General features: G+C 41.4%; 1 protein-coding gene across 2 annotated transcripts in view; it reads left to right on the top strand.

The window, feature by feature from the left end:
- The window catches only part of LOC145412242 (E3 ubiquitin-protein ligase ZNRF1), a 132,308-nt gene that overhangs the window by 5,765 nt on the left and 100,755 nt on the right, over positions 1-25,788 (top strand). The gene's annotated exons all lie outside the window — the stretch shown is intronic.

The raw sequence follows: 25,788 nt of genomic DNA, 5'->3' as shown, positions 1-25,788 counted from the left end.
GATTAAATGAGAGCGTGAGTCTCCATCCCAGCTCCACACGTCAGCGAGGAGCCGTGGTGAAGATAATCTTGAAACACATGGCGGAGAGTCAGGGTTGCTTCTGACGTCCCTGCTGCCAGTATATTGCGTTAATCCCTCCAATGCGGTGACATATTTTGCCATTTTATCTTTACTATTTTCTGACGCTTTTATTCAGCTTAGCTGGGACTTTTCGAACTGTAGGAGCATGAGAAGTCTTTCCTGAGCTAGATAGAAACGTCTGGATGTAGCGGTGATTAAATGTAAAAATACTTCTTCGTAATGAATGGGTCAGCACGATGAAATATTCTGACCTTTATATACCTGTAACGAACAGCCCGGTTAAAACACGACGGTAAGAAGGGATTATTGGGCGTATTGTCTTTAAAATGAGGCTGATAGGCAGTGTTACTTTTCACATGCAGTAAATATTAAAGAATACGTAGTCAGTGTTTTAATATCAGGAATTATTCTTACCTTGGGATAACGAAGATCGTAGGTAAAGTCCGGCCGTAAAAAGGGATTATTGTCGTTACTGTCTTCAGGGTTGGGCAAATGAGATTTTTTTTTTTTTTTTAACAAGCAGTAGATATTACAGAAATATTTAACCACGTAACAGCTTACAAAGGGAAGAGATTGCATGGTGAATTTGAGAGAGAGAGAGAGAGAGAGAGAGAGAGAGAGAGAGAGACTAATATATACGGTATGAGAAGAGAAGGTATGAGTATCATGGTCATCACCACTCGCCTCACGTGGGCGTCTTTGTATCCCCCTGCCTTTCCAGACGAGACAGATAGAGAGGAGAGGCACACAGAGTAATATTGTAGGTAGCGACAAGGGAATACCAGACATGTCTTCATTGTCCCCTGCCTCCCGTGGGCGTCTGTGTATCTCCAGGCCTGGTTAATCCGATAGATAGATGGATGAACAGACAGAAAGACAGGCAGATAGATAGGTAGATAGATAGACAAAATGTGTGTGTGTGTGTGTATGCGTATGTGTGTGTGTGTGTCTGAGAGAGAGAGAGAGAGAGAGAGAGAGAGAGAGACGTAGACAAAGTAACATGTTAGATTGTGATAAGGTAATACTGGGCAATATCGTAGCATGCCCCCACTTCAGCAGCACCTGGCTCCCTTGGGCGTCTTTGCACCTCCAACTTCTCTCTTTACCTACACCTGCTTCTCACCGCTAATGGCCGCGCCTGTGATTAATTCCACTCGCCCATTGACTCAGCTAGATTGCGGGCAGGGGGTGGAAGAGATGGATGTGCTATATACCGTTTATTCTCTCTCTCTCTCTCTCTCTCTCTCTCTCTCTCTCTCTCATAAAACCCTTATTTCAGACCACTTGTTGATTTATTTCCCTGCCTTCAAACGATTTTAATCAGCATGCTGGAGACATTCCAAACTGGAAAGGTCATAATTTACAGTATAGCCTTCATGATCCCCCTCCCTATAAAGAGGCCACCCCTAAGATGAACAAAACTTTGTGTAGGCAGCAAGAATAAACCCGCAGAACATGTGACCAAATTGAGTTTGGGATTAAACCTATCCACATTTTGTACAGTGCCTCCAAAAATGATTCACAATGAACACTGTTGCTGTTCGCTTTTTTTTTTTTTTTCTTTCTTTTCTTTTTTTTTTTTTTTAGGCAGATATTTCTGAATGAAAAGTATTTCGCACGTTATTTGACCTGACTCCTTTGTGCTGTTGAGTACAGAACCAGTAAGCATACTCGTACCCATAGGTAAGAAGTTACTGAAGAATATTGTCAGAATTTCACTTGTCAACATTTAAACACGGTAAAAGTAAAGCGATGCTGAACGCGTAGCCACTGTGATCGAATGTCTCTCATTGTATATATCTATGTTCACAAGCACCAAAAAGTATCGGACGGTGCGCTGTGGGTTCGATGCTTATTCGACTAAGCGGAATAAACAACCCGTTAATGCCTGTATATATTATTTTATATACGACTTAACCTTACATATTATACAAGCTGCAGACAGTAAATGATTTGACAATCAGCTACCGCATTTCCCGGTATTCTTCAGTCCCTGTGTCATAATATTTAACATCTGTTGTGCACCGATAGTTTTTGGAGCTGGTGTACATTATGCTTACAGGATATGTGTTAAAGCATCTATTGAATGCCTGATGGAATTTTTAATTAGAATTGGCTCATACCTTGTGTGCTGCTAGATAAGGATCGATTTGATTTTGGTGCAGATGAAGCAGAGGTCAAGGACGAATCAAGGGTAGCGCTATGTTATGAATGTTTAATCCCACTTGGATCAGACATCACATGCATTGTGTGTTGGGGGATAGGAGGAAAGAATTCGATTTTTGCACAGATCGATCGGAGGTTAAGTTAAAAAATTCTGAACACTTTTGATCTAATTTTCCCCTTGAAGTGACTGTCGGTCAGTGGCTTGTGACCTCTCGCCCCCGTTACTTCCAGTAGCCCGAGTACTTGCCAGAATATAAACGTTTGGTATCCATGTCAGTATAGCAGCCAGTCAGCGACACTTTTAGTTTATATTGGAGAGTGCAGAAAACTCGCCAGCGTGAAAAAGAAATGGTTGATGAGTAATCATTTTTATTTTGAAGTACAGGTTTGAGTACGGCAAACATTTTCCCAACAGACCCAACTGTAATATTGGTTTCATATATATATATTTTTTTCTATTAATTACATGTGTACATTTTATTTACTTGTTTATTCGTTTCTATTATAATTAAATTTATTAGCGATCCATTGTGATTTAATGTACTTTCTTATTTATTTTTAAATTGTTTCTTTGAGTGTATTCATTTATGTGTCTAGTTTAATTTAATCAGTTTTCGAGAGTTTGTTGATTAATACGTCCTTAGTTGCAAATGTCAGGATGATGATGATGTTGATAATATGTTTATTGAATTGTTAACGGTTTCTCACGTGCATTTACTTAATTGAGGTATTTTTATTATTTTCATTAACTTATGTCTGCTTACTCCGTTGTTTACTTTTATATTATTTTTTTCCATCAGACATTTCGAGGCAATACTTTCTCTGGGCGATCGTAACTCCGGCTGCCTGGATAATATATGCGGGTGCGACCTCCCTGTTTCGAGGGAGGGAGTCTGGAGGGGGGAGGGGGTTTCTGGAATGAGGTTTTGGTGTCTGGAGGGGGGAGGGGGTTTCTGGAATGGGGTTTTGGGGTCTGGAATGGGGTTGGAAGGGATGGCATGAAGAGCGGATCTGGAGGAGGCAGTGGTTGGGGGAAGCTATAGGGGGAACAAGGGTTGGGGGAGTTATAGAGGAGAGGGAGGTCTGAGAGGGACAGGAATGGGTGGGAGGTCTAAAGGGATGGGAGAGGAGGGGGAGGTTTGGAAGGTGGTTCATTGCCTCCCCCTTGCAAAACAGACACACGTCCACGTCGCGTATTGACATGTAGATATTGGAAAACAACCTGTTATGATGGCTGGGTCGGGTGCCAATATGGCGGAAGGTAATATTAATGGTGGGGTGATTGTGTAAGATGGTTAAGAATAGTGATGTGAAAATGGTGAGATAAGAGCAGAGAGGGTGAAGTAGGTGATAATGGGAGCAGCTTATTATGGGATGGTAGTGGATTGTAATGATAAGGGTAGGGTGATTATTGAATATGGTTAAAAGGACTGCTGAAGTGGGATTAAGTAATTGATATTGGAAAATCAACGTACCATAAGTGGACGAAGAGGTATGTGGAAGTGGATGGTTATGGGGAAGTGGATGGTTATAATATGCCGAGGAAATATAGAATTAGATCCTTCCTCATCCAATCCATGTATCGGAAAAAATTGTATGATTTTTTTTTTTTTTTTTTTTTTTTTTTTTTTTGAACTTAGGCAAGGTATTTTTTTGTTCTGAAGTGCAGTATTCCGTCCACGTAGCAGGAGGCGAGTCCACACACCCTAACACGCCAGCATAATTATAGTGACAGGTTCCCCCTGGGTTTACCACCAGTCATCACTCTTCTTGATTTAATCACGCATCACATGACCGGTAGGTTGCTCACCTCGGAATCCTGAGGTCACTGACTGGCTGCCACGAAGAGAAGTGTACATTTTTATTACTTCTTGGAGGTTACGTATTTACCCTCGTCTTTTTGTCTGTGTCTGAGTTTCTGTCTGATTACAGAGAGCTACTGAGGATATTCTTGTTCATCGATTCAGCCATGGGCTTTTTTTTTTTTTCTTTTTTTTTTTTTTTTTTTTTTTTTTAAGTGAACAATTTGATGTAATTTAGGAGAGACCTCTTGTACTGATGGTCACTAAAGGCTACATCTGACCCTTCTAGTTCATAAAGAGTGTCTCAAAGTGAGTAAAATCGTGTGGATAGGGGAAGAAAGGGGGAAAAAAAAAGTAATTGGATTGAAAAACTGTATCCTAGGATGAAGGTAATAAATTTGGTGAAAATACAGCAGAATACAAGAACAGTCGTGCTCTCAATAAATGGTAAAGAATGAACTGTTTCAGGTCGTCCTTAGAAAATATGGAAATTGGTGTTGCCGTAGCTTTTCCAGTGAGTCGAGGTGAAACGCCCATTGCGAATTGTTCTGTGGGACGCAGGTTACACTGTACTAATTTTTCCGTACATATTCCATACCACCCACCTACCTGAAGAGTGTGGAATTGCTTGCCTCGTTTTTGAGAGAAGCGATCATTTAACGATAGAAAAATACAGGTAGAAAGCGAGTGAAAAAGATTTTAATGTTGAGTATAGATCATAAGCGTATATATTTTGTTTTCATATTGTTAAGAAAGAAGCAGGTGTTCGTGGCTTAGCCCTCTGACCACCATGGATCCGCCTCATATGTGTTCAGGATACTTTGGAGGCTGAGTGATGCGGGGGTAAATATATTTTGGGGATGAGGCAGTTAATCTTCTTTGACCTTGCCGACGGAAATGACCAGACATTGCCCTTTAGAGATATTAGTTTTAACACTGACCAGCCGCTTTTCGCTTGAGTTCACTTGAATGGACAGTAAGTTGCATATGACATGATATCATCCCAGGAGTTGCGTGGTATATGTCCTCTTTATGTGAGGTAGTTCACGCCGGAATAAGTTACATGGGATCTGTCGTCTTTGAGTTAGATCTCACCCTGTAACAATAAAGCCTCGCATCTCTTCTAATAACTTCACTCTGAGGGGAGTCTTTAAATAAAATCCGTAGCGATAGCGAAACTAAAATACAGAGTACGACCTGGGTGGTTAAGTAAAATACGACTTATCCGCAGCAGGCCTTATATAAAGACTAATTAAACGACAGTAAAACCCTCCATAAAATTAAGCCTAGCGTGAGAGGATGAATAATTCATCCAGTCATTAAATATGCCTAGCTATGGACGAGGAAAAAAAAAAAATCTACATTGAAGCTGGTAAGGGTAGTGGTGCATTGGTTGTGATGGTCACGTAACGATGGTTGTGGAGTAGGGTGGTGTTGAGATGACTGTAGCGTTATTTTGCAAGATTTCTGTTAGGTTGTAGCTGTATTTACAAGATTTCTGTTTGATTGTAGCGTTATTTGCAGGATATCTGTTTAATTCAAAGAAGAGGGCCTGGGTAAAATTCTCACATTTGCTGGATGGCTGGCTATCGTGGCGTGTGGTGTGGTGATGCAGGACGGTGCGGTGGTCCAATGTGATGATAGTGGTTGCGATAGTATTGTGTAGAAGTAATTAGATTTGTGGTGTGGTGTGGTATGGTTTTGTAATATTGTGGGGTTAGATACGGTAATGTGTGATGTTGTGTGGTATGGTATGGTATTGTGTGATAAGAGACAGTAATGTGTGGGGTGCTATGCTGTGCTGTGTGGCGTGGCGTAGTGTGTGGTGTGGTGTGGTGTGTGTGGTATAATGGCAGCGGCAGCAGCACATCGATCCCACGGTTGAGCTCACACATTCTTGACCAGACACACTCCCCTCCTTCCCATTCTGACTCTCCTCTACCCTTAATTCCGTCACACCGATTACGTCTTGTGTATTTTCTTATTGGTATTCTACAGACGAAGTTACTCAGCCCAGAAGAGATTTAGATGTATTATGATGTCTTAAACTGCGATAGCGTAAATTTCGTTTGATTCTTGCTACCTTCTGGCTAGGGGGGTTAGTTCCTCAAGCTCTTCACTGTAAGGGGTATATCCTAAATTGATTAAAGTCATGGAGTGGCAGGAGAGGGAGAGAGAGAGAACGTGCAGAGCCAACTGGATAACCCTTTCATTGTGACAGATGTTGCCTGAGTTTAATAAAATCGTCTGGAGATGCCGAGCAATAGGTAAAAGATTTGTTATCATATTGAAAGGGTTAACCAACAGAATATCAGAAGTGTAGATAATTCCGTGGCCTTGCCTTCGTTACGTTGACGCTGGCGCACAGCAATCGTTGTGACCATGGTGAATAATTAGGGACTAGACAGGCGGAACTGGAATGTGTTAGAAGGACGAATTTTCTGACAGGTTTGCGAGTTGTTGTGAGAACACCATGCATTTTACAGTGACGGTAGTAAACAAACTCTTTGTTATAACTCCAACTAGGAACTCGGTGCAGCACCTTTGGTTATGCAGGTGGGTAGCTCTTTATTACACTGAAATTTTTATGTTTGTTGCTACCATCTGAAGATTATTCATTTATGGAAAGTCCATGCTTAATGAAGGATACAGAAACAGTTTAGTAAATTCTTTCACCTCGGAGGGTCTTTCCAAAGCTGAGTAAAAACGGAGTAAAATCGTCTGGCGTTAGCTAGAATAAAATATAAGTACATACTTCTTGTAGCTGAAGGGGTTAGCTCTTTAAATACCATCTCGTATTATTATTTTTTTTATTACCCGCGAGCGATTTCATTTTGCATAAGAAAGTCTGTTGGTAAAAGGGGTATATACTGTAAGATGGCAGAGACTATTATGGAAGGTGAAGGTGGAACACTGGCAAGTGAAACCAGAGGTGGTAGAGGAGTGAGGGGAGCTGCTGATGGGGGTGTGAGGTGGAGATGAGACCGACTTTTTGAATGTGTTAATGAGAGAGGGCGGAGAGGGAAACATAATACTGATAATGAGAGTGGAGAGTGGGATGGTGAAGATGAAGAGTGAGTGGGATGGTGATAGCAGACGGTGAGTGTTATGATGAAGATGAGAATGGTGATGAGCGGTGAATGGGACGAAGATAGTTGGTAATGAGCAGGGTGACTGTGGTGACGAGAGATGGCACTGAGTGTAGTTGTGAAGGATCATAGTGGTGATGGTAAGTGGTGAGTTAGTGAAAATGAGTATGGTTATAAATGATGTATGGTATGGGGGACAGAAGGCGCTGATCGATAGTGAAGGATACTGTGTTATTGGTGATGAAAGTGGTGACTGATATGGTGAAGGGAAGTGATGAGAGAGGAATGAGTATGGTTGTAATAATGAGACCAGAGAAGAAATTGATGAGTTTGGTGGTGAGAATAAAGAGTGAAGAATGTGGTGGTGTTTGTGGTTAGTTGTGATGAAAGAAGCGAAAATGGTGGTAGGGACGAAAGTTGAATGTATTGGAGATAATGTATGGTGATCAGAAGAGTATGGTGGTGATGCTGAGAATGACTGGGCAGATATATATTACAACAGATAAGAATGTTCAGTGTGGTGGTGGTAATGAGGATGATGAGATGGAACCGATGTGTTATGAGGGCGTGTGGTGTGGTTATGAGAGGTGAGTATGGTGGTGGTGAGGATGATGAGATGGAGATGGAAGAGGTGTGTGTGATGATAATGGTGAGGATAAAGGTGATAGAGGCCCGTTTTTATTGAGGGAATATGGTGGAGATATGAGAGGTGAGTGTGGTGGTGATAGCAAGGATGATGAGGTGGAGCCGGTGTGTTGTCATGAGTGTGGTGGAGATAATGAAAGGTGAGTGTGATGGTGAGATTGAGGTTTGTGTTGTGAGGGAGGGATGGGGGACGTGAAGGGAGACCACTAGGCATCAGTACATCTTAGTTCGCGGAGCCTCATTGCTGGTTCTTATTCTTTGTCACTTTTTCCCGCCTCCCTCGCACTCTTTGTCCGAGCCATGGTGGTGAGGGTGAAGAATGATGAGTGTGGTGGAAATGATTATGGTGATGGCAAGGAGGACGAGATGGAGATGTGAATTGTGATTGTAGTAAGTGGTGAATGTGATGATGGAGAGAGAGATGCGTGTGCGGGATGGCGATGGTGAGAAGGATGAGATGGAAATACGTGTGATAGTGAATGATGATGATTTGTAGATATGAGAGGCAAGGCAGTGGTGAGAGAGGATGCAGATGTAAGAGTGGTGACGGGAAGGATGATGAGACTTGGAAATGAGAAAGGTGAGTGAGTGTGATAATGTGGAATCGCGTTTGATGATGAGTGTGGTGGTGGTGGTGATGAGGATAATGATGAGATGGAGGCCTGTGTATTGTGAGAGAGGGATGGTAGGCGTGATGAGGGAACACTAGACATCAATACACCTTTGTTCTCTGCTGCTTTTAACATCTTATTTTCTTCTTCTCCGCCTCTCTCCCACCCTTTGTTTTAGCCAGGTATTCTTTGCCTCCCTTTAATGCGTTCCTGCATACATTGTCTTCCCTCTTTTTTTTTCTTGTCAGTAATCCTTCTTTCCTTTATGTTGTCTTCTTCATTTAATTATCTTTAGTTTTCCTGCCTCCCTCCAACGCTTTGCTTTATATACTGTGTTCCTTCCTGCTTTGTCTTCGTGTTTTTTCATGACTTTAATTCTTCTTTCCATTAGTCACATTTCCTTTCCTGTGTTTAAATGTCTTCATATTGTTTTCTCTAATCCATCTTTTCCGTATTTAAGTTTTCTTCCAAGTCTTTAAATTATTATTATTAATTTTTTTTATTTATTTATTTTTTTTTTTTTTGGCCTCGTGTATATTTTTTACTTTCTTTGGCTATGTTCCTTCTTCCCTTCCCTTCACTCACTTTTTTCCCTACAAATTTTCTTCCTTCATTTTCTCGCCTTTAAGACCTCTTTTTTTGTCCATTCTTTTTTGTTGCATGCGTTCTTTTGTTGCATGCGTTTTTCTTTGTTGCACGCGTTGCTCTCATATAAAATTTCTTCATTTTTCCTAGTTTCTTCTCATAAGCTTAACCGTCTAGTCTTTTTTTTTTTTTTTTTTTCTTCCGTTTCTTCTCCCAGTTTAATTCCTTTATCACTTCCTCCCAGCCATGTCCCACTCTGGTTTCCCTCCTTCCTCCGTCTTCTTCCCGCCTCCCTTAGTCCTCTTTCCTTTAGCCTTCCTTCTGCGTCCCGTAATTTTCCTTCATACCTCCCTTCTTCCTCCTTTCTCTTTCCTCCTGCCTCCCTTCTTCCCCCTCCTCCGGCCTTCATGTTTTTTGTCTCAGAGTTAAAAATAAACCTACTGAGTTTGTTTCCTCCTCTTGACTTCCTTTTGTACTAGGAATTTTATTGTATTGTGCATTTATGATCACATTGACCTGTTCTGTCTTTTCCTTCCTATGAACCTGTTTTCTTAATTTTTTGTATATTGTCCATCATGAGGCTTTTAACATGCTCTTTGTAGTGAGTATTTTATTTTCATTGTAAACAGTTTCAGGTATGATGGTAAACCGTAATGTTTTCCATTTAAGTAATTCACCCTATTGAAATAAAGGTCCGTACAGTCGGTCATTTTTTCATCTATGCACAGCGCCTCTATAATTCCAGACACCTCATTTCACTCAAATCAAGACCATTTATTGTAATCATTCCTTCATCTCTGCACGACACCATGATCATTTCAGGACATCTTGTGATAGTATTCGCTGCCTGGAAGATAAAGTCAGTAGTCTTACTCATTTCGCCCATTTTGGCAATACCAATTTTACAGTTCGTAACACTGAAATAAAATCCTGCCATTGTAACCATTCCATCATCTCGACACACCACTGGCCAAAAACCTTGTGATAATACACTATTCGTTCGCGCCCTGAAAGTTGAAGTCTACGGTCTTATTCAGCTCAGTTTCACCAACTTTGGAAATACAGGATGTCATTGTTTTAAACTTGGCCAGCTCTGGACCAGTGCCGCCGTGCCGGGACAGTCTGAGGAAACAGGACCTGGGTATTTTGTTGTGTGTGTGTGTGTGTGTGTGTGTGTATGTGGGAGAGAGAGAGAGAGAGATTAATCTTTATTAAATTTCGCAGTTTTCCATTACAGATCTAAACTCATCTCACACTTCCATGCTTGTGCGTGTGTGTATATTTACATGTATGTACGAACAGGCATTGCAATGTACCAAACTTTCTTTGCTCTTTCAGAATATTTGTTCTAGCCACCGTTATGTCCTTTTATTGTTCTCTCCCTCTCCATTTATATGATATTTTTGTGCCATCAGCGCCTGAGTGAGGAGACAATATGAGGCGAGATGAGTGCTTGGAAGTGGTGTTAAGAAGGGGAGACGGGTTGGGGCAGGTCTCTGCACGCCACACGTTACATATAGTTACTGTGTAATTTTACCAATGTAACGTGCTAAATATTCGCATTATAGACCAATTACGAGTATGTATCAGTGCTAAACTTACACGTCAGGTAATGTAGCGTATCGCTTAATCCTTTACTGATGGTGTTTTCCTCAACTAAATAAACCGTCTAGTAGTAACTGTAATTGTTCCAGCCGTTCATTAGAAGTCTGCAACAATAAATTTTAACCCTGGAAGTGGGAGATGCTTCTCCCAGCTGTATATACGAGTAATTGTCCCAGCCTTACCGCGTTCAACTCAGGACTTATTTATATGTATTCTTGCTGCGGCCAGGTGATTGTGTTTAAGAGAACCACCAAGTTGTGCAGGTGTTAATGAAGGCTGTAACTCCTCCAGTAAGAAAGGACTGCCCTATGCTGAATAAAATTATTATATAAGTAGAAGGATTAAGGTACATGTCATCGTTGTGAAGGGGTTCATCTTGTAACGAGGCATTTAATAAAATGGGCACAGCTTGCATCACATTGTAAACCATAACCCTACTTAGAGCACTCTTTAATTCGCACTAATACATATCATTGTTACATCTGTGAGGTGAAATTAGGAGAGTAAGATGAAATATAATTTTGTTCCTGGATGGAGTTTGTAATTAGGCTTAAAAAAAAGGGAAGGTGTGTATTAGGTTATACAGATAAGGAGATTATGCTTGGTTGTGGACTGAGGTAGAATGTGATACGTTGTGCAGGGTTAAGGAGAGTGTGGGGCAGGGTGTGAGGTATAAGGGAGAAAATTTGATAGACAGAGGTAATAAGGACAGTGTTTGATGTGCCGAGAAGAATATGGAGAGAGCGGGGCAGAGTGTGACGCTGAGGGAGACTGTGTGAGGAGCACGGTGTGAGGTGGAGTGGAGAGCGTTTGCTGTGTTGTGGAAGGTACTCGTAAGGAGAGTGCGGTACAGGCCTGAGGTAGAAGGAAGAATATGTCGTATAAAGAGATTTCCTTCCAGTGTGTGTGTGTGTGTGTGTGTGTGTGTGTGTGTGTGTGTGTGTGTGTGTGTGTGTGTGTGGAACAGCTGAGAATTTATGTGGTATTGTTTTGAAGATTATGGAGAGAATTTGGCAGGTTGTGAGGTAAAGATTAAAAACATTAAGAAAGGTCAGACGTGAGGATAGGTGAGGGAGGGGAGAGGGAAAGAATGCTATCGATTAATCTGTTCAGGATCTTCCCAGCTTTTTCCTACCCTCCATCTCCTTCCATTCCCTACCTCACCCTTACCTCCCTCCCCTCTTCCTCCTCCCCCTCGACGCCTGACACCTCAAGTTTCATATTTTCCCTCGTTTCTGTTTCTCCTTTTCCTCTCATAACGTCAGCTTCTGTTTTTGTCTTTCGTTTTCTTGCCCTTTTATATCCATGTGCTCAGTTTCCAGTTCCACTGTTCTCGCCTTCTTTTTATATTCCTTCAGCCTCTCTCTCTTTCTCCCCTATTATATCCATTTGCTTAGTTTACTCTCCACACCGTCTCCCCTTCTGCTCAATTTCCCCTTTCTCACTGCGTCCCCCACCCCCTCTCAGCTCGTTTCATTGCATGTTGTATTTATTCTGTTTACCCTTTACATATAGCCTCCCTCCTCTCTCCTGCCTCTCAGTTCTCTTGCCAACCCTTTCTTCATCCCAGGTTCTCCACCCTACATTCCTTTTCTCTCTCTTCCCCCCTTTTATTCCCCAACCTGCTCAGACACTACTGTAAATCCTCATCCCAATCCTATTTCTTCATTCCTAGTTCCCCATCTTATACTCCTCCTCCTCAGTCTTCCCGTTCTTCCATCCCTTCCTCTTCTGTCTCACACTTAATCCTCATCCTTACCATATCTCCCTTTATCTGGTTTCCCCACCCCACATTCCCACTTCTCACACTTTCTGTTCTCCCATCACTTTGTCCTCTGTCATACTCTAAGTCCTCATCTCAACACTATCTATTTCCCCACCCTACATTCTTCTCATTATTCCCGTTCTCCTACATCATTCTTTTCCCACCACATTCCCACTTCTCACCTTTCCCCCCCACCTCATCCATCCTTTCACACCAGATCCAAAGCTTTCTTACATTTTCCTCTCCTCACTCCTTCCTTTGTCACCACCTTTTCGCTCACCCACTACCCTAGATTTATTTATTTCCTCCAGCCTCTCCTGTCTTCCCTTCCCCTGACCTCACATATCTTTGCTTCCTTCTGCTTCACATCTCTTGGCTTCCCTAGTCCCTTCCCCTAGCTCACATTTTCTGTCTTCCCTCTTTTCTCCATCGCTTCCCTCCCTTCTTCTTTCCCCTACGTAGTCTTTCATTTCTTTCCCTTACCTCACATTTCAAGGTTTTCATTTTCTCTGCATTTCTTCTTTGATTTTCCCTACCTCACGTTTCGTTCCTTCTTGCACCCTTAAATTTCATCGCTTCCCTCCCTGCATTTCTTCCTTTCCCCTCTGCCACATGTTTCATTCCTTCCCCCTTCCTCGCATATCTTGACCCACTCTTAGACATTTCTGACATTTCTTTCCTTGCATATCTTAGCTCCCTTCATCTTTTTTTTTTTTCCTTTTTTCTTTCTTGCTCATTCTTTTCTCACTCATCTTTTTATTTCGTTTTTCACTCGTCGTTGTATTTCTTCCTTCCATCTACCCCACATTTCATTCCTTCCTTCTTCCTCGTATTTTTTTCCCCTCCCAGCCATTTCTTTCCTTCCCCAGCTCTGCATGTCTTCGCTTCCCTAATCCTAGCATTAATTCCTTTCCTCCTGCATATTATTCCTTCCCCCAGAGCCTCGCACTTCTTTTCCTCAGCCCTGTATTTCCTGGCTTCCCTCATTATTGCATTTCTCTCTGATTTTCTCCCTAACTCATATTTCATTACTTCCTCCTTCCTCGCATATTTTCTCTCCGCCTCCTAGACGTTTCTTCCCTGCCCCTTCCTCATCTTCCCATTCCTTCTTCCTAACTCCCGGCGAGTTTGGTGAGGTCACGTCACGATACGAACACTGAACCACGCACACACACTCGCACACGGCACCTTGCAACACGCACACCACGCACGCATGTTAGGCTTGTACAACGAACAGCCCTGCTTTTTATATTTATGTAGTGGATTGTGGGCATCCGTGGAGTTGATACATAATACTACCTAATACTTAGCCTGTGTGACACACACACACACACACACACACACACACACACACACACACACACACACACACACACACACACACACACACACACACACACACACACACACACACACACACACACACACACACACACACACACACACAGGTGAACCAATCTCATGAGGAAGGTAAGGTGTGCTGAATTAGGTGACCTCGCACGCACACATACTGTGCCTGTGTCATTACATCCCACTCGTGTCATAGGATTGCTGCCGCCTCAAGTTGTACACACGTTTTAACATTATTCTCTCTCTCTCTCTCTCTCTCTCTCCCCCACCCAAATTATGTATCTTTAACGAATTATTTTTATTTGTTTTCTTGGTACCGCTTGTATCCTAACAACCCTCTCGTGTCATAGCTTTTCTGGTAGCCCTTGTTAAACTTTGTCTCAGATTTCTCTAACTTCACCGTTGTGTTGAACTGCACTGTCATCTGCAAGAGTTCCTTTCCGTTCTGCCTTGTATGTTGTCCCTATGTAGGTACACTGATATTGAGCTAAGGATTGGCTTATTTCACATTGGTCAGCTACAGTAAAAACGTCCAGTAATATCATGCAGGTTATAGTCTTTCTCTGCACACATAAGCAATACTGGATACACATTTTTTTTTAGTATGGAAAGGAATTAATGCTAAAAACTGCACATACTAATTTCTTGGCTGTTTTAAAGTCTCCCCAATCTCTTATCGTTTCTTGTTTCAGAAACACTGCTTTACCATTGTACCTGCTTCATCTCACGATTTCATAATTCTCCCGTGTTTTTATCCCCAAATTGTTATGTTTTTCGTTTCAGCAATACATACCACCTTGCCATCACATTTTCGTTCCCTTGTTTCCCATTTCCTCTCTGTTTTTGTGTACCCGGGTCAGTGGCATCAGGAGTGTGTTTTAATCTGGTGTTAAAGCCATCTGTCCGGGGAGGGGTTATTTTTGGTCCCTCGGGTGCCCATTGTTCCCAGGGTGATCACGGGAATTACCAACCCGGAGACTGGTTTTATTGCGTTATACCCCCTTTATTTGTGCCGTATGGAGTGTTATAATGCTCTTATTGTTATTATTATTATTATATCATCATCATCATCATCATTATTTTCCTCATCGTTGTCGTAGTTAACATTATGTCCTTGTCCGACAACATCATCATCATCACCATCATCATCAGTATTATTATCATTAGTAGTAGTAGTATTGCTATTATTATTATTAGTAGTAGTAGTAATAGTAGTAGTACTCATTCTAGCTGTTTTAACACATGATCCCCTGTTTGGTAACTGTTTAACCCTCCAATCTAATGACTTATATTTCTGAAATGTTTGCTACTTCCAGACGATTTTATTCAGCTTTGGAGATATTTTTCCAAGAGTAGTAGTTAGACATGACCTTCATTACTGAGTAAGATGAGTAAAAGCGTTAGAAGTTAGCAAGAATGAACAGATAAAGACATCCCAGGGCCCACTGGGTTTAAGTCGTAGCATGTGACGTTCGTTCTGCCATAGTGGCTAGGCGAGGGGAGCCGTCGCTGTTTGTTCTGCGTCTCGGTGTTTACCCCTCTTAAATGCCTTAACTTTCTTAGTCCCATGACATATCTTTTATATTATCGTGGCTATCTACAGACGATTCTACGCCGACAATGAGTTTCTTCAAATTGAGGGTTTTGTAATTAATTCAACGAGAGATCTTTTCCGTAACTGAATAAATTCGCTCGTAAACACCAAGAACGAAACGAACGTAGCAAGACGTGATGGTATTGAAGGTATTAGTCAGTGTGTGTGTGTGTGTGTATATATATATATATATATATATATATATATATATATATATATATATATAGTAGGTCACCTGAGGCCGGTTCCCAGAAATAGGTGGGTCAGGTTCAGTCAGTGTGTGTAGTATTGATATTCGTGAAGCCTAGTGTTTGGTGCAGGTTGCTCGTGGAGAAGGTTAATTCTTTCAGCTGATGACATAATTTTTGTTTTACCCATTGTACCTCCAGACAGTTTTATATGGATTTCGAAGGACTTTCTGAAGAGGAGGAGTTAGCAACTGTAGTCTCATTAACCACATCATTAAAAAATTATTCTTATCGAATGAAATCATTTGGTAGTAGCATGTTTGTACGTCTTCGGACTGAATAGCCTAATTCTTTTCACGAGGACGTCACTACTATCGTATTATTGCTGCCTCCAGACGATTTTATTCTGCTTGGGCTTATATATTCTTGGGCTTATGTGGAGCAGTGATGGTAGCGATGGTATTGTTAAGTTCTTCATTGCAGTGACGCATTTATTATATTCTTGCTTCCTCGAGGCGGTTGCATTACTCGTCGGAGAAACTCTTTGAATCAGAGGAGTTAAATATATCCTTCATTAACTCCTTCTCCGCTAGAAATCTCTCCCATACGGAATAAAATCGCCTGGAGTAGCAAGAATAAACCCAAGCAAGACGTCATGTAAATAAAAGGGTTAACAGCAGATGACGTACGGCTAGGAGCAAAAGTTCGCTGACAATATTTTGCCAGTACAGTATTATGTCCCTCCTTCCTCATTTCTTATTCCACCCCAAACAAGAGTATCCTTCCTTCTCGTACTTTTTTGTTGTGTGCTTCGTATTGCTATCACAACACAACAGTTCATATAACGCCTTTCATTGCAACAGTCTACTGAGATGTGTCAGCAAACTTTTGCTCATGGATGTGCAGTACATTGTTCTCGTCCGAAGATGAAATAACTGACATTATAGGAAAAGATGTTATAAGTCAGTGGTAGTATTTGAAATCGAAAGCAGTTAAAGATAACTGTAATCATTTTGAGCAGACTGTGATAGAATTGATGTTAGATCGAGTGACACGGCAAGAGATCATTGTAGCGATGTATCATACTTCTTTTTAGAGCACTGAAAAAAATAAAACGCTCCTCATAAATCCATGTAGCACGGCGATGTCATTTATTTCCCGTGATTTGTCTCCAGACGATTTAATTAAGCTGAGTTAAGACCTCCCGTGCTGTAGTGATCGATGACGGTACGAGGGGTAAATGGGTTACGGGTCTTCAGGGAGTGACTAGCAAGACACAACCCAAATCGGATCATTTCCTGTGGGGCCGCCAGGGAAGGGGAAGAACTTGGAGTCGGAGGTAGGCGAAGAAGAGAAGAAGGTGGATGGAAGAAAGTACAGTTTAAGGGAAATGCAAAACGAGAGAGTCGTGGAAATTCAAGGAAGGTTATGGATAGGGAGATGGTAGGTCATAAAAAGAGGAGGAAATCAGATCTAGATAAGTTGCTTAACTCTTTCACTTAGAGAGGCCTTCGAATCTGAATAAGATCCATTGACAGTAGGAAGGAGAAACACACACACACACACACACACACACAATATATATATATATATATATATATATATATATATATATATATATATATATCGTCCTCCAAGATTTAATGGAAACTTTCGAACCTTTTGGAAACAAAACGCTTCTGAAGCCGACCATAATCTGTGGAGAGCGTAAAAAAAAAAAAAAAAAAAAAAAAAAGGCGTTCGTACTTCAGGGGGGCTGGAAATGGAGAAAGAGATTAGGGAAGACTCGGTGCAGAAGGATATGAAGAAAGAGATGAAGGAGAAGGAAATGAGTGGTGTGAGAAATGCTGATGTGTAAGGGGGAAAAAATGCCACAGACTGAAAATGAATGTGTGCGGGTGCGTGGGTAAGATGAGGAAGACCCAAAGATGTGAAGACAAATATGAAAGGGGAGGAGGAAATGAGTTGTGTGAAAAATACTGCCATGGAAAGAAAGAGCGAGAGAGGGAAATAAATATATCACAGTTTGGAAATGAAGGCTGTGTGGGTGGGTAGGATGATAAGGTGATGGACTGGACGAAAAAGGGGAATCTTGGTCGGAGGATCGGAAAGCAGCCAGGCCGAAGGGGAGGCTTGGGGGGGGGGGAGAAAAAGGAAAAAAATTTGATGAAATAGGGAGGACATCAGCTAATAAGAGGAAAGAAGCGGAATAATGAGAGAAAAATTTACAGTGAAGCCATTAACCCCGTCAGCCTGTAGACCCAATTCTTTTTTCTTCTATTACCAGACAGTTTTATACAGCTTCGAGAACGGTTTAACCTCCTCAGTCCGATTGCTTATTTTTCATTATATTTGTACCACCAGTCCATTTTATTTATATCAACAAACCTCCAGTAGTGAAAGGCGGATGCTGGCTGTGTATAACCCCCTTCAGTCCAAATGTCTCTCCTAAGCTGAGTAAAATCGTCCGGAGGTAACAAGAACAAACCAGCAAAACACGTCACCGGATTGAAGGGACTAATGGTGAAGGAATAAAATGAAGGTAAACCCCCCTCGAAAACGGATACGTCCTCTTTATTTTATTCTTGCTACCTTCAGACGATTTTATTCAACTTTGGAGATGCGGATCGAGGTGAAGGAATTAAGATACAGCCATCATTAACCCCTCCATTGCTTGAGGTCAGCCCGTAGTTGAGAATAAACGTCTGGTGGTTGGAAGGAGAAACTAGAAAATGTCATCGTATTGAATGAACGATATGTAACCCTGTCAGTTGGAAAGGTCCCTCCCAAACTGAATAAAATAGTTTGGAAACGGCAGGAATAGAGTGAAAAAGACGTCACTGGATTAAAGGGGTTGAGGCGAGAGCTGGAAGAGAGAGAGAGAGAGAGAGAGAGGGAGAGGTGGATGGTATAAGACAGTAAGGGGAAAGAGGTGGAAAAATAAGAGAAAAACTTGGAGAAGTAATCAAGAGCTTTGGTAGAGAGAAAGAGAAAAGATAAGCGCTTGAAGGAAAATGGAGGAAAGATGAACTCCAGAGAGAGAGAGAGAGAAAGAGAGACTAATAAACGAGGAAGAAGGATACAAGACAGTGAAGTGTCGCTTGAGGAGCAAAATTACTCTCTAGGAGGTCATTACAAAGAGCAAGGGATTAGTTTGGTTACTCCTCCTCCCCCTTCTCAATTTTCTTGATTCTCGTGACTGATCCTCCCCTTCATCTTTCATTCTTGCCTTCATTCTTTAGCATTTATCCCTTCTCTCATTTTCATCCATTGCCGCTTATATCATTTAGTGTCCCATTTGTTTCCTTTATTTGTACACTTTCTAATCCATTCATTATCTCTCCTGTGTCACCATTCTTATTTTTTCTGTATTTTTGTTCTTGATTTTTCACTTGCTCACTCAACACCTTTTTACTCTCCCTTCATTCTTCTCATATAAGTTAACATTATTCTTTTATCATCCAAAGTACCTTTTCCCATTCTCATGTATTTGTCTCATTATTTAACTTCACCAGATACCAACCCATCCAAATTCTCATTCCTTATGTGCTATCAGTTTTGTAAGCCTTCTTCGTGATTGTTGTGTGTTATATCTTTCCCTTTTCACTGTCATTCAGTTTGCATTCATTTCATTCATCATTCTCCATTGCTTCCAACATTTACCCTTCCCTTCCCTTCCCTTCCCTGCCTTGCCCTGCCCTGCCCTGCCCTTCGCAGAACTTATCTCCATTAAGCTCTTATTTGCGTCCTTTATATTTTATTCTTCCTCACTCCAAGCATTTAATTTTAATTCAACTTGAAAGAGACTTCCCCCGACGCCATCTCTTCCTAGAACCTGTCTCCATTAAGCTATTCATTGCGTCCTTTTTATTTCAATCTTAGTCACATCAGCTATTTAATTTAGTTTAAAAGAGGACCCCCCCTCACGCTGAAGTGTCTTGAAATCATCTCCATTAACTTCTCGCCTGCCATTTTCTTTCCAATTATCTTTCGTGCGTCTTTAATTTTCTCATCGTTTGGCCTTCGTCATTTAACCTATTCATTGCCGGGATGTCACTTATTTATTTAATTATTTATATATTTTGCTGTTACCAGACGATTTAATCAGCTTTGGATAGATTTTGAGCTGGAGGGGTTAGATGCAACCTGATTATTTCCCTCACTACTGTAGGTCTTTCCTGATATGAATAAAATGATCAAGTTTTAAACCTCTTCAATCCGGTAACGTATTTTTCATATGAATTAACCCTGGACGACCTTCTTCAGCTTGGGTGAGAGCTTTTGTACCGTAGGGGTAAATGAAGGCAGTATCTAACCTCCCCATTTCAGAAAGTCTTCCCCAGTGTGGATAAAATCATCTGAAGGTTGCAAGAATGAAACAGGAATGACGTACTCGAGGTCAAGGGCTAAAAGAGTGAACTGAAGTAATAAGTCGCAGGAGTGAAGCTTGTAACCATCTAAATTTTCATTGTGTACAGGGTGGTCCGGAGATAGCGCTTCACTAGACACTTCCCTGGCAGTATCTTGCGTATTGTGGGAATGGCTAGGTCTGCTGGTGTGGATGTGGGTGTGGCAGTGAGTAGAAGAATAAATGATGCAGGGTAGGGACTGATAATGCAACAAACAAGAAATCGCCTGGCGGGTTGAAAGAGGTGCGTTGTATGTGGGTCGCCATGTATATTTCCTCTCCACCATTCATCGTTCTGTCTCGTTATATATATAGGCCTTTATTGATTGGTGTCACTTATGTTTTAGCCCTCCCATTCCCCTGAACCTTGGCCTGATCACTGTGACCCACTTTTCCTCCTCTCTTGCCTGATTTATATTCGCGCGTCCACACAGTAGTTCCTCTTTTCTTTACCCATCACCGTTCATCTCCACCGTCCTTCACCTTTCTCCTCTCTCCTTCCCTCACTGTGCTTCTCTGTTTCCCCCCCTCCCCTTTTACTTCCATCACCGTTCACATCCACCTTCCTTCACATCTCCCCTCACTCCTTCCCCTTGTTTTTCCTCTGTCATTCCCCTTTTCTTCACCTGTCACTGTTGATCACCTTCCTCCTCTCTACCGCCCTCTCGTTTCCGTCCCCCATTTTCTTCACCTTTCCCATCTCACTGCCATTCCTTTATCCATTAGCATTCATTAACCTTATCGCCTTCCCCTTCCTTCCTTTCCTTGTTGTTCTTCCTCTTTTCTTCGCCTCTCTGCTAGTTTTCCTACAATATTAACCCCGCTGTTATGTAACTTGTCCATTCGCCTCTCTCTCTCTCTCTCTCTCTCTCTCTCTCTCTCTCTCTCTATCTCCTGACACTTTCCCTTTCATTCCCCTCACCCATCTCGCGTCCCGCTCACTCTCCCCTTGTTTCCCCTTCACCCATGTCCTTTCTTCCCCCACTCACCCTTCTCCATGCTTCTCTCTTCCCCTTGCTTTCCCCCTCACCCATCACCATACTTTTCCCCTTACCCTAACCCTTGCTTTCCCCACTCACCCTTCCCCATGCATGCCCTTCTCATCCTTCCACTTGCTTTCCCCCTTACCCGTCCACTTTTTTTCCCATCACCCTTCTTCTCACCCCTCCCCTCACATTTCCCCCCCCCTTCACGCTTCCCCTCAGTTTTCCTCGTCCCCTTACCTTCACTTACCTCCTAACTTCACGTATTCCCTTACTGTCACATATCTTGCCCACCTGCTTCTGCCTTCTCTCTCCACTTTCTCCTCCCCTCACCTCTTCCCTCTCTCCTCCTCTCACCTTTTCCCTCTCTCCTCTCCTCACCTCTTCCCTCTCTTCTTCCCTCACATATTCACTTACCCTCATCTACTGTTTACCCATATCGCTTACCTTGCTTTTGCCTTCACCATTTCCAATTCTCCTTGTTTTTCTTCAACATCTGTTCTATACTAAGCTTTTTTCCCCTACACCTCACCTTTATCTCCACTCCTCCTCTCTTCTTCCCTTTAGTTCCCTTGACTTCTCTCTCCTTTAATCTTCTGTATTTCTCTTGCATCTAGTTCTCTCCATTCTTCTCTTCCTCTTACTCCACGCCTTACTCCTCTGCCTTATAATTTCCTTTACTCCTTTCTCCATATCTCTCCCTTCTGCTCCTCCACTCTTATTATCCCCTTTTCCCTTTAAAATCCCATACTCTTTCAACTTTACTCCTCCGTTTCGTACTCCTCGTCTCTGCACTCCCAACCTATTTCTCCTCATAATCTTCCCTACACTTCCTCAACCCCTTCATTTCGCCCTCCCGCCTATCCCGTAAACACTTTCATATACACTATTTCTCTTGCTCCATCCCACGCTCCGCCTCTCTTTACTTCATTCTCCTCATTGGTTTTCACTCCGTTTTTCGCTTGCGCTTATTGAATTCCCATATTTTCTTTACTCTTTTCTCTCATTCCTCCTCCCTCCCTCCCCTCTCATTATCTCTCACATTTGTGTTTGTCATCTTACCCTCACATCGCATATCTTGTTCCCTTGCCCTTCCCCTTCCCCTTTCTTCTTTTCCCTCCCATTCTCATTACCTCCGAATTTCTGCTTATTACTCCACTCACATTTCGTTTTCTGTTATTTGCCACGCACCCCCATTTTCTTCCTGTTTGTGATCTTCTCCCCCTCCCCCCCCCCTCATCTCTCTCTCACGTTTCCTTTTTCCCTTCATGTCTTCGTTCCATATTCTTCCTCATATTTCCTGTCCCCTCTCTCTCTCCCTTCATCTCATTCCCTCCCACTCTGTCCCTTTCATTCCCTTCGTATTTGTCTTCCTCTCATCCCCTCCCATACACTCTGTCTTTCATTCGTATACCTTTCTCCATTCCTCGTTCCCTCTCATTTTTCTTTCCGTCTCTTCTCTTTGTCTCTTATCCCTACTCTTTTATTCTCTCTCTTACTTTCGCCCTTTCACCACATTTGTTTTTTCTTTCATTCTTTCCTGTGCTTTTTTTTCCCTCTACCTCTATGTCTTCTCTCTTCTCACTTCCTCCTCCCTTTTCTGTCCCACCCCTTCTCTCTTATTCTTTTCTTTCCCCTCGGCCCCTTCTCTTCTCTCTTCTTCCCTTCTCTGTACCTCTCCATCCCTCCCATTCTATTATATCCTTCCATTCTTTCCCTTCTCTTATCCTCTGCCTCCCTCCCCACACCTCTCCTCCTCTCCCCTCCTAACCTTTCGCTCTCGGCCGCTTCTGTCCTTTCTCCTCACTTCCTCCCTTCTCTCTTCTTCCCTACTCCTCTCTCGTATCCTCTCCCTCCCTCCCCTCGCCGTACTTTCCCTCCCTCGCCCTTCTCGAACGATAATAGTAGGCAGTTTCAGGTAATATACCCAAGGACGCGCCCCAGTTCCTTTTTACTCTTCATTTTACACCGTTTTTGCCACACCTGTTATTCATTTAGTAATTTTTGTCCTTTATCATATGAATTAGGTTTTTGTTTTTAACCTCTTCAATCCGGTGACATTTTTCATCAGTTTATTCCTGCTACCTCCAGACGATTTTATGCAACACAGAAAGACCTTTATTTGTACTGTGATTTATTAGGCCTGTATCTGACCTTATAGTTCAGTTAGTTTCACCCAGGCTGAATGAAATCGTTGAAATATTGCAAGAATAAATTAAAAAGAATATCACCGGATTTGAGGGATTTAAGGTGGAATATTCCTCTCAGTTTTTATGGTGAGATTTTGTAAAGTTTTCCCACTTTTCATTTAGTTTTGCTTGTTTCCAGCGTACACTCATAAATGATTTTGTAATTTTGTTGACATATTAAATTCGTGTTGCAAGAGGCCGGGCAGTGTTGCGTATCACAGAGCGACGAGGTTGGTAATAATTCCCCGAAGTAGGCTTTGCTGATACTTGTGTTTGGTAATGAGAGATCGCTAATAATTTTGAGTGGTAGCCGGGAGTTCAAAGAATTAATCTCACTTCATCATAATCTATCTGAGGTAACCATGGAAACCCCGCACAAGCCCTCTCATGCCTCCAGGCTTCACATCTCCACACCATATGTACACATGTGCATATGCATATAACTGGTAGATATATGCGTAGTTATATAATTATTTATTCGTTCCCACGTGTTTTCACAGTACTAGAGGTTATATACAAACAGTTGTCACCAGTGCACCAGGGTTGTCTAGAGAACGTGATAGATCTACATAATAATTGCTTCGAAATTGTACCCTTTCATGAGTGCAAATAAAGAAATGGGAAGTAGGTGCATATTTTCAAGCACCAAATTTTGTTAGTGTCATAGAATATATATATATATATATATATATATATATACTGTATATATATATATATATATATATATATATATATATATATATATATATATTATATATATATATATATATATTTTGTGTGTGTGTGTGTGTGTGTGTGTGTGTGTGTGTACTTTTATGGTATGTACACGAATTTCAAGTAGCCTACGCTAGTACGGTAACCTTGTCACAGATATGGTTCTAATAATTATTTTATTGTTAGTTCATCCATTACGATGACGTATTCTCTTAATGTGTTTTTGCGCTTTTCTGATGACTCTGTTCATCTTATGTTAAAAACTCATGCATCTTACTTTGACAGGTCTCTTCGTAAATTGAGTAAAGTCGTCTGGAGATAGAAAGAATAAAATATACTGTATGTCATCGGACTGGAGAGGTTAACTGGAAGACTTAGTACTTCTTGTAGTTAAAGATTGTCATTTCATTTTGTTTTTTAATGGATGGCTCAGTACTTTATATTGTACATATTTCCGCGAATGCTTTGTCACTCAGTTTTGTTTGTGTATTTTTGTCTCGACGCTTTCTTCTTTATGCTGAAGACTTAAATGTTCATGCCAGTTTGCTTTCTGTATTCCCCTACTTTCTTTTTCTCCAGTGCTTTTTGTAGTAGGATAATTTGTTCCTTTTACGGCCTCTAATATCTGCCTTCCTGGGAAATCCACTCATATCGACCTTCCTGCTACATTTTTAAAGACTCATTTCATTTTCTACTCTCGTAATTGTATTTTACTTTCTTTTATTATCGTGTAATTATGCTCAGCTTTACTAGTCTCAAGATCAATTTTCCTCCAATTATGTTAACTTCATTCCTCTATTTTCCACTATATGTATATATATATATATATATATATATATATATATATATATATATATATATATATATATATATATATTCTATTTTATTTATTATATATATCTTTCCCCTTATTTCCATTCTCTTCCTTTTTAAAATTACTAGGAGACAACCAGGAAGAAGCTGATTTTATATAGAGGTGACGAAGGGAAATGGAACACTGTTCTTATATATTATACTGCTAGATGGTGTAGGCCCTATATTTTATTTTTATATCTTCCCTAGTCTCATTTTTTTTTTTTTTTATCATTAGCGTAGTGGATATTTGAGCACAGAGTGGTGCTATATAGATAAGGTGGATGGGAATGGCCTACGGTACACAGTGGTAGTGTAAGCGCCCATACTGTTCCTACGGTATCTCATTTTCTTCCCTTTCACCTTTTACTGTTTAGTAGGGGACATTTGGGAATAAGGTAGGATTATGTGAAGAAGGCGTATAGCAATGACCTACCGTACATAAAGGTGGTGGTGTGCTACGGTGTGAGTTTTGGGGAGGGGGAATGTGTTGCGGTAAAATGTTACTGTGTTGTGCTGCTTCTATTTATGGAAACCTGGCAGTCTTGCTCTCTCCTCCTTCCTCTTGGTTATTTCTTTCTTTTCCTCCCTACTCATCCTTATTCCTCCTTACTGGTCTTGCCTTCCTGCCTTTTGCATCACCTTTATTTTTTCTTTTCTCACTTTTTATTATTATGGGTCTTTCAGGACTACGATGGATTTATACTGGGAATGCGAAAGGAAATTGAATGCTGTACTTATAGGTATTGTAGTCTGCATTTTTCCTGTTTTTTTCTTTCTTTCCTTTATTATGAAACTTTAAGGAATAAGGTAGTGGTTAGAGTATATAGAGGCAGCATATACAGTAGGAATAGGTGGTGTTGGGATGCTGTTTTTTTCCCTCGTATTGTAATCTCATTCCTTTTTCCATTATTTATTCTAAAGATTTCTCCTTATTTCAATTCCTCCCCCTCTGTTATTATGAGACTTTCAGGAATAAGCTGCTTTTATACAGAGGCTGCATATGGGGATAGCATGCCGTACATATAGGTGGTGGAGTGGTGTGGTGTGAGTGTTTGGGCGTGTGAGTGTGTTGTGGTAAGAATGTTATTGCGTTGTGCTGCTTTATTTATGGAAACCTGGCATGCTACTAGTGTCCTTTCTTACTTTTTCCTCTCCCTC

This window comes from Coenobita brevimanus, chromosome 92 (genome assembly GCF_032717465.1).
Source record: "Coenobita brevimanus isolate Jiangsu-jjx chromosome 92, ASM3271746v2, whole genome shotgun sequence".
NCBI classification, from domain to species: Eukaryota; Metazoa; Arthropoda; class Malacostraca; order Decapoda; family Coenobitidae; genus Coenobita; species Coenobita brevimanus.
Note: the sequence above shows the minus strand (reverse complement) of the source record. Positions and strands in the feature narration are given on the sequence as shown.